We start from the raw sequence: 10,178 nt of genomic DNA, 5'->3' as shown, positions 1-10,178 counted from the left end.
TTTTTACACCAGAATTAAAGTGGAAAAGTGAAAATAAATGCATTTTTGTTGAGTAATTTCAATTAACATTTAAGATCCGTTGTAACATGTAAATCTTTAATTTACTAAACAGATGTAATTATTGTCGATATTTATAATTAAGTTTCACATAAAAGAGATTTAGAGAATGCGTTTTAAATTAAATCCACCTAAATAAATACGGGATACAACTTTGGGATACGGCAAGCAATAGCTATATGGAAATCATGGAAAAGTTCCAGAATAAAGCGCTGAGGAACATTTCGGAGGCGCCATGGTTTGTGAAGAACAAGGAGATCCAATATTACCTAGGAATGTCATCTATTTGTGAACAGAATTCACCAGCTAAGTCCAAAGTATGTACTTAAGCTTAACGCGCTCGAATATCATCTGGATGTTAACCTTTTGGATAATAGTGAAGATGTGAGACCAGTGAAAAGACTTAAGGTATTGACTTTAGAAGCTGTTGTACGTTGAATGTCATCCTTTTCTTAATGAAATTTTGGTGTTACTATTTAGGATTTATTTTACTTTCGTAATATAAATTATTTTGTTTTTTTTTTTTGTTTATGTATTAAAAATTGTTGAAGTTTCGTGGTTTCTTATGTTCTTATGTTTCTTATGTTGAATTAATTTCTTATGTGTGATTACTGTTAATTTGATATGTCTTCTTATTTTGATACCTCACTTTCACCTCGTTATTACTCTGTACAATGTAATTATAGTTTCGTTGTTCAGGAACCTAATTGTAAATAAAGCAACTAAAAAAAATATATATATATATATATATATATATATATAAACCTATGAGTAAACAATTACATTTAAAAATTCATTACGGTTAAACAGATTTGTTATCAAATAGCGTATCTTTATTAGCCTATCTTTATTAGTGATCCTTTAATATTATTAACTTTTAACTATAGTTAACTTGATACTAGGTAGGTAAGTTAAGAAACATTTTCTAGATTTTGGTCTAGAAACAATGGATTCAGTTAATGCGACTTAAATAGCAGCCTTTCGGGCGTTCAAGTTTACGGGTGGGTGAAATGAAGTTTTACCAAGTTTTGCATTAGTTGGTCAAACACGTAACCTTAGTGCGTTGTTGTTAATAACACCGTTCTCACAGTGTGTGTTCTTAACACTATTGGAAGGCAAGGCGAGTTTTACTCAAACCACAAATATGTTCTGAAATGTATTTCTATCTTGAAATATTATAGCGTAAAATTTACGTTAAATTAAACTTTGTCAATATAGATTATATTTTAATATTTAAAATGTAATCTATATTAAGTGCTCAAACAGTAATTATATATATATTTATATATGTATATGTTACGGTAAATTTGAATTATCAGAAGATTATGCATAATTACTAGTGAATTTGATTAATCGCCTCCAATGTTGAGAAATTTAATAAATTTTGTCGTAATTTATTAAATATACCAGTAATTTTACATATTATCCATATTAGCATATTTTACATATTAAAACATCTCGTCTAGCAGTAATAACTGAATTTATTATATTAATCAAAACATTACTATTAATTAGTCGAGGTTAGCGAGCGAAGAGAGCAACATAGGTTATGTTTGTTTAGATTATGTTGATTACGTGTACTGACGAATCGTTCCTATATCAAGATAACCTTTCTTTCTTTTTCTGTTTAGCCCCCGGAACCACCGTATTCAGAGGATAAATGAGGATTATATGTATATCTGTATATATGTAAATGAAGTGTAATATTGTACAGTTTCAGATCGTATTCAAATCAGTTAACTGCCTTTACTAGGATTTGAACCTTAGACAAAACCTTCACTACAAAATCGCCTGATTTGCGACGACGAGTTCACCAGTAGATCAACTCGGTGGGTTATATCAACACAACCTAAGCAAACATAATCTGCGCTCGCTAATCTCGTGTATTTAATGTTAAATATATGAATTATAAATGTTACGAGCGATTAATCAAACTAACCGGTAACTAATCATAATCGCCGGATTAATAAAATTTACCGTAACACTACATAAATGTTTGAAATGATAAAATAAAGCACTTGATGATATATATATATATATATATATATATATATATATATAAATATATATATATATATATATATATATATATATATATATATATTTATATATATATACATTTCTAGGGTAACTACAAATTAGTTAAAATGAAATATGAAGTAAAATACATTTTGTGCTTCTTCAAAGAATTATTAACTTTTTAAAAATTGTAATTTTTTCATTATTTTTGTATACTAAATTGCAAATCAATTTGTCTTATTTAAAAATTCAAGAAAAATACTTGCAGAGGTAATTACTTAAAAATGCTTTGAAATTTCAAGTAATGCCCAAAAATCTACAACAATAAATTACAATTGACATGTAATCCTACTTTTTGGCTGATCGGGCAAGGAACTAGAATGACTTGTCAATTTACCTTTTTTTTCGAACGAATTTTGCAATATTTTGGCGATGTTTGATTCATTTTCATCATTATTAATTTTTTTGTTTGTTAAAGATTTTGAAGTAATATCTTCATTGAAGTTTTTAAATTTTATGTGTGCAATTCTTACAATTAATATAAATATTAATTTGTCCCTAAAAATTTTTAATGGAAAAAGTTTTAACTTGATCCTCAATACATGATATTTTTAACCAAGGAATAAAAAAAGAAAGACGTTTTCAATTAACCTGAAAATACAATCTATCATACAACGAAAATATTTTTGTTTTATTTTTTCACCATTGCTTAATATTTTTAATTTTTGTAAACATGGTTGGATGTCATGATATTCCCATGAAAGTTTAAGAAAATCGATTGAAAATATACTTTAAACTATAATGTTTACGCGTAAAAATACAATTTTAAAACAATCTGCAAACGTTTTTGACTTTATAGAATTTTTGTAGTAATGTAGTAGTGTATGTACTACATATACTATGTTAAAAACATTCATCTTTTTCCATTAAAAAAAATCCTTAAGTAACTAACTCTTGATAATAAACTCTTTACATCATTTCTTACTATTCAATTTTTTTTTTTTATTTAAACCGCAGATTTTCCTCTTTTTATCTTAGTTGTGAACGGATGAGTTTTTATAAGAGCAAATTTATTTTTAGACCTACATATTTAAACAGAATTTTATTTTAATTAAACATAAATTTCAGATAAATTAATTAAGCATTTTTAAAATAGATGTTAAAATAAAAATCAATTCACTCTGCTTGTACCATTAAATTGGATTTAGCTGTTTTTATTTCTATTGAAAACAATTTGTAGTTCTTATGATTAATAAATATGTTTTACCTTTTTAATAAAGTGAAATGACATTTCGTCTATTTTCCAGAAAAAAAATAAATTTTATTAGCTTTATACAGGCTTTTTACTTTCCTGGTGTCATAAGCTCTAGAGTTACAGTGCAAGAAGGAAAGTATGGTAATTATTCAAAAAATTGTATATGGGATTTTTGCATTTCTTGAGCTTTCATGACCCAGGGTCCCCAAAAGACAAAAAAAAAATTGTTGGTTTTGCTCGTAATTACAGATGTACATACATATTGTATGGTGTGTTGGTTGTTAGAAACTTAATAAAATTTGAGTAATAAATCGGTTTTGGTGAAATTTTGTATTGAGACTTGTGTATATGGGCCAATTTTTTGTTAAAATTTTGTGTCCAATAAGCCCAGAGAGTGGGATAGATAGTTTTTATTGTCAACTTTTCTTTCTTTAAAGTGTTTTTAATATTATGTTTTAAATTTTATATTAAGCTCAGTACATGATACATGCTTATCTTACTATTTATAAAAATATATTGCCCCAAAATTCCCTCATTCCCAAAAGTCGAAAAATTTATATTTTTATTTATTGCTTATTTCTTTACAGACTTTTTTGTATCTCTAGGTGTAGTATTGGTATAAGTGATCCAAAAAAATACTTTAGGGGTAATATTGGGGGGAGCCCATAAAAAGTTAGATATATCGTTTTTTGAATTTTTTAAAACTTTTTTTGTTTTATTTTCATGTATCATTTTTCCGTTATATAAGAATAAATTACCCATACCAGGAAAGTTTTACCACTTTGTTGTTTTTTTCTTTATAGTTCATACATTCTTTGCTTGACTGGCTATATACAAAAATATTTTAAGTTTTTAAATTAATGAAATGTCCTTTGTAATTTTGGACAGATGTTTATTAAAAAGAAAAAGTAACAATATTATTTGTAAATGAATTTTTTCTACATTATAATAATATTTTAATAAATTAACTTATATATTATGTTTATCCTTTTTTGCGATAGCTGTAATGATTTCATTTCAATTTTACTATGTAAGAAATCGCTGGCTGTATTATAAAATATCAACTTTTATGTTTCACCGAGTATGGAAGTGTTCATGGTAAAAAAACGAGAAAAAATGTGCGCAAAGATCTTTTATCTCATGCTACAGCGACGTTTGTGTAGCAAAATCATTTATACGAGGAATTAAATTTCCTTCCAAATATAGAAGTTAGTGCCTAATTTGTAAACTGTATTTAAAAACAGATTTTATAAGAAACTATTTTTTTTTTTTAAATAAAAAAACTATTTTCAAACAAAAAATTTGATTGAAGTAAAAGTTCAATCAAATAGTTTTATTTCAAACGAGCTTAGATGCTATCAAATTTATTTAGCATATTTATTGTTTAATAATTACACGAGTATACCATACGTGGATTAAACGTGCATGCACGAGTTCACCATAGTTTTTCCTATTTATTGCCGTAAGAAATTATCTATATTTATCTCATATTGATCGGTAATATATGTTCTAAATTATATTTTACCATAAAAACTAATATGTTTTGCAGTTTATTAAAATGTACTCATCCTTTTTCTAGAGTTGTATTTTTTAGCTCGTTGTCATTACATTTGTTAATTAGGTTCCTATATATTAAACAGTAATATATAAGAGAATCCAATATTACATTAAACTGGTTTTTTTTTTCTAGCGGGAAATGCCTCTGTTTATTTAAAGTTATTTAATACTTCAGATAGTTATTTAAAAAATGAAAACATTCATTAATCAAGGATAATTTTGATTAGTCAAATAAAGGTATTAAAGAAAAACAATAGAAGATATACGAAACAAAACTGACAACATAAAAATACTAAAAGAAGCAAACTCCAGATTTAAAGTTAAAGAAAAGAAATCAACAACAAGGGTTTGTTCAGAAGAACTCAAAAAAGCAAGATCTGACAGAATGAAGAAGTATAGGGAAGCAATCAAGAAAAAAAAGAAAAAGAAAAGACGAACCACAGTTGACTAAATCCACTGTGACCTCAAAAAAAGAATTAAAATTAAATATGTGCAAATATAAGTAGTAAATAACACGAGGTTTTTGTGATCAATTTTATATAAATTGTAATACTTTACGAATTCTATTCGAAATTTCAGTGTTTTTCTTAGGTTATAGTAACAAACGGATATAACTTGAAAAAAATATTTTTACTGTAAAATTGTCATTCAACAAAACTACTTCAGGTTTTTTCAGTCATCTATTGCGCTCTGAGGGTTGCTGTAAATCAATTTCTTATTTTATATTTTGCTAAAAAAAATGTTAGCATTTCTTACTATTGAGTTAGCTGAAATTTTGAATAATTAATTTATGTATTTATTTATTATTTAAGCAAATAGTTAAAATATAAGTAAAAATTTTAGTTTTTTTTTTATTAAAAAAAATAAAATGTTTCCGCCCAGGATCGAACTGGGGACCTTCTGCGTGTTAGGCAGATGTGATAACCACTACACCACGGAAACTTGTTTTTACTTTACGTAAATTTTTTATTTTAGTTTATAACAATTATAAAACGTAAGTAGTAAATTGGATCATATATAGACAAGTAATGTAAATTCGACTCGTGATTGAGTTATTATGAAGCTCTTTTTCCCATTTGCTTATGTTATGAAAGAAATATTTTATAATAAACTGTTATATGGTAGGAACAATCGTTTAGTATGCCTTACTTTCAATTCTTATTAACCAGATTAAATCCATTGTATCTGAATAAAATACGTTGCTCAAGAATTAATTGTACTTGAATTTGAAACGTTTCTGGCAACTCAACATAGGTCCTAGGCATTTCAGAAATTGAAAAACATCCCAGTTGATAAAAATTGTTGTTGAAATTAGCTTATCGGACAAACAGTTTTTCTTTCATTCCTAAACAAGTGGTAAATCCATGCTAATGAATTTCTCATACGTGATATCCAATTCGAAAATATAGCAATTCAATCTTGTCCTTATATATTATAATTTATATAGAGTGATTCAACTAGAATGTAACAAATATTCAGGACAATTTTTACTGTTGAAAATAAAGAAGAACTTCACATAAACATTGGTTCAGAAACACTTGGTTAACGAGCATCAGCTGGCGAAATATTTCGCCTTAATTCTACGCCTTCCGTAAAATTAAACCAGGCTGTAATTCTTTGTGCAGAGTAAGAGATAAATTCAGTGGTTTTATATGAAGTAAAACCTTAAAAATTGAAAAATAAAGGTACCAGAACTGTATTTATGGTAGTATTTGAGAAATCTGAGATAAAATACAAAAAATAGGGTTCAAAAAACAATATTTAGTATTTTTCAAAATAATTTTGTTAAATCTATCTATATAAATAAAAATGTAAGTGTTCATTTGTTCAAAATCTTAAATCTTCGAAAAATTCTTCACCGATTACTTTGAAATTTTGATACAACGTTGCATTCGAATACGCGCGTGTTTTTATATATCTACTATTTATATACCTTAGATGTCACACCTGTGACAGGTAAAAACATGCTTTTTTTGTAAAACAACGCTATCTATTGGACGTAAAAGTAACACACGCTATACTAAATATTTTACGATTCCATTTCAGTGTTTCCGATATGTGTGTCCGCTACTGGACCGATTTACTCGCGGGAAAAAGGAAGAAGGGAAAAAATTGGAAAAAGAAAATCGAAAAAGGTAAAAGGGAAGAAGATAAAAAGGGAGAAGGAGAAAATTGGAAAAAGAAAATCGAAAAAGGTAAAAGGGAAGAAGATAAAAAGGGAGAAGGAGAAAATTGGAAAAATAAAAAAGGGGAAAACGGGAAAAGGAAATGGAAAGGGAAAGAGAAAAAAAAAAGGGGAAAGGAGGAAAGAGGAAAAGGTGAAAGAAACACGGGATAGATAAATGGCGAAATGAGTGGGAAGGGAAATGGGGAAAGAGAAATGTGGAAATTTGAGAAAGAAAAAGGGGAATATAGTAAAAATGGAAATGGGAAAGGGGAAAAAGGAAAAGGGGTAAGGTAAAAGGTGAAAAGGAAGAAAGTGTAAAAGAGAAAGAGGGAAAGATTAAATTTTGAGAAGTTCTGTAATATTTATTTTGTTAATGCTTTATCAAACATTAAATTGTGTTCATTTAATCTATATGTATATTCAAATCTAGCAATAGCTAAGCATTGCCGGGTCTGCTAGTAAATAATAAAATAAAAGTTTTAAACAAAATGAGTACAGAATTTGATTTTGAATCAAATGACTTGAAAAAATAAATTATCTGGTAGTGTACCGATAACAAGTAAATTACTAGTTAGTTATTTAAAAGGAAAAAAAATGGAAGAAAATCCATTAAATTATTTAAAAATTTTTTTTAAACTTTAAAGCGTTGATATTTTAATAATGACTAGAAATTAAGAAGTTAGTATCTTTTTATTTTAAATGCGTGTCTGCGTAACGTAGTAAAGAACCGAAAATAACGATGGCCCATCTAATTGTGAAACAGTGTACTAAAAATTCTTCGGTAAATTTTTTTTTTAACAACTTATTTATTTTATGTATTAATTTTAATGAACGAGAAGTCGTGTCGTACTCGTGAAAAAATATATGAAAATGATCCATAAGTTAAAAACAGTTAAGCTAACAACACTTACCATGCAGGCACTGTAAGTGTGTTTTTATTTTGAAATATATCTAGCCTACCGCTTCCTACAAATCATGAATTTTATTATAGCGTACATCACTTGTTGGTGTATTATAGCAGGTTTATTATTCCTGCTCAAGTCTCTTATTTTACAATGTTTTATATATTCTCTTTAATTTAAATGTATAGTAGTGAACGTATATAATCGACTCAGTTGTATATCCATAAAAAATTTCATCAATTCTTTCATGTTTTTTTTTTTTTTTTTATATTGGTGTAATTAATTTAACAAGTAACATTTTAATTCTTATCGCTAAATTTTTTGCCTAACTTATCTTTAGCTACGTTTATAAATATTTTAACACCTTTTCAACAGAAATATTAATTTATTTTATTCCATTTACTGCTTTCTCTTTTTTTATATCCGTTAAGCACTTTTGCAAAGATTTCTGCTTCTTTAATATTGAATTTTTTAATAAAAACTAATTTTAAAAGATTAATAAAACTTACACTTATAAAAATTTTATTTAATAAAATAACTTTTTTTCGGCTATGACATTCTACTGGTAAATAAACTTTTACATTAGTATCATATTAAATATAAATTATGACTTTGAAACAGTTAAAATACTTTTATTATTTCCTTAATCGAAATACTATGTTCAAAATTTATCTATTAATTATATTTCCACTTCAGTTTTTAATATATATTTTTTGAGCGTGAAGGATTTTATTTTTCTAAATTTTTCTCTTTAAAATACTGAATGATTTTCTTTTTAATTATTGAAATTATTCTTTCTGTTCCATTATAAAACAGAGATTTTTTTGTATCTCCGTTGATTTAGATAAACAAAACTCTTTAATAATTTAACAACTCTTGAGCAACTCCGTACGATGAGGCTTTAAAAAGTGATTCTAAAATTAGAAATAATTATTGAAAAAAAATTTATTAGAGGGAAGATATATTTTTAATTGAATTAAAGATTAATTCATGAACTACATCAGAAGGAAAAAAATTTAAAAAGTATCATACTGACATTCGTAATTTTAGATATTTTAAATCCATTTCAACTTTCTGTAATGAAATTGGGAATACAATGTATATATAACTGTGGCGTGGTTTACAAATTTACAGAAGATATACTAGCAATTATCTTACTTTTTAGTTATTTTTAAACCGTTCAATCGATGGTTAAAAAAATTAATTGATGTAAAAATCGATTGCTGAAAATTTATTAAATCAATTAAACAATGTAAGAAGACTTCAGTACTTTTTATATACATATTAATTCGTTTAAAATTGAGAATTGGGGATATTATTTTCTTTAATTAAGGAGAAAACTACTTTTTTTTAATTTATAAAAATATTTTTTTACATACGTAAAAACATACCATTTATAGTACAGTTGTCATGGTTACATATATCCATTAGTATGCTTCCTCTTTATAAAAATGACTTAAGTTAACAAAACTAGTGTACCGATGCGTAGACATATATAAAGAACGTTTAAAGCTACAATTTTCCACCGCATTGAAACCAGTAGAGGTCTTATTTAGATTAGATCAGCAAGACTTAAATCAAGAAAGAAGAAACTTTGTATAAAGAATAAAGATTGATAAGGAATTATGATCAACCTATTAAACGACCACGGCATGAAAACATACAACTCCGTAAAACAGTATTTTATGGCTCTGAATCAGTGTATAAATCCAGCCTATTATCTTTTATATATCTGAAAAATTTTAGCACATAAGATTAAGGTTATTAATAAATAAACATTTTGGGTTGATTAGTTTAAATAACTTTTTTAAATAAATTATTTTTTTCCAAAAACTAGAAAATCACCGGGGAACGAATTATAAGATTTATAAATATTTATTAGCTTAATATTCAGTAATAATTAATTTAAAAACAAATTTAATAAGATTTTTTATTAAAAATTCAAGGAATAAATCTGAATAAGTTATATTATAATGTAACCTAGAATTGAAATAAACTTAATATTCCTAGGTTAATTAAAAATAAAAAATAATTACAAAAAATGTTGCAATAATATATATATATATATATATATATATATATATATATACAAAAATAAATAATTTGCATGTCAAACTTTCTGATACAAAAGAAGTAAAACAAGAAGGACGTTAAGATAAAGAAAAAAGAAAACAAAATAGAATAGAGAAACAGAACCCGTTTGAAAACATCTCATGAAAAT

General features: G+C 26.0%; 1 non-coding gene across 1 annotated transcript; it reads right to left on the bottom strand.

Annotated features, from left to right (window-relative positions):
- Positions 1 to 5,757: 5,757 nt before the first annotated feature.
- TRNAV-AAC (transfer RNA valine (anticodon AAC)) lies at positions 5,758 to 5,830 on the bottom strand. The gene has a single exon. It is a non-coding gene; the product is annotated as a tRNA-Val (tRNA).
- Positions 5,831 to 10,178: the final 4,348 nt, after the last annotated feature.

This window comes from Lycorma delicatula, chromosome 7 (genome assembly GCF_047948215.1).
Source record: "Lycorma delicatula isolate Av1 chromosome 7, ASM4794821v1, whole genome shotgun sequence".
In the NCBI taxonomy this organism is placed as follows: Eukaryota; Metazoa; Arthropoda; class Insecta; order Hemiptera; family Fulgoridae; genus Lycorma; species Lycorma delicatula.
This window is presented reverse-complemented; position numbering and strand designations above follow the sequence as displayed.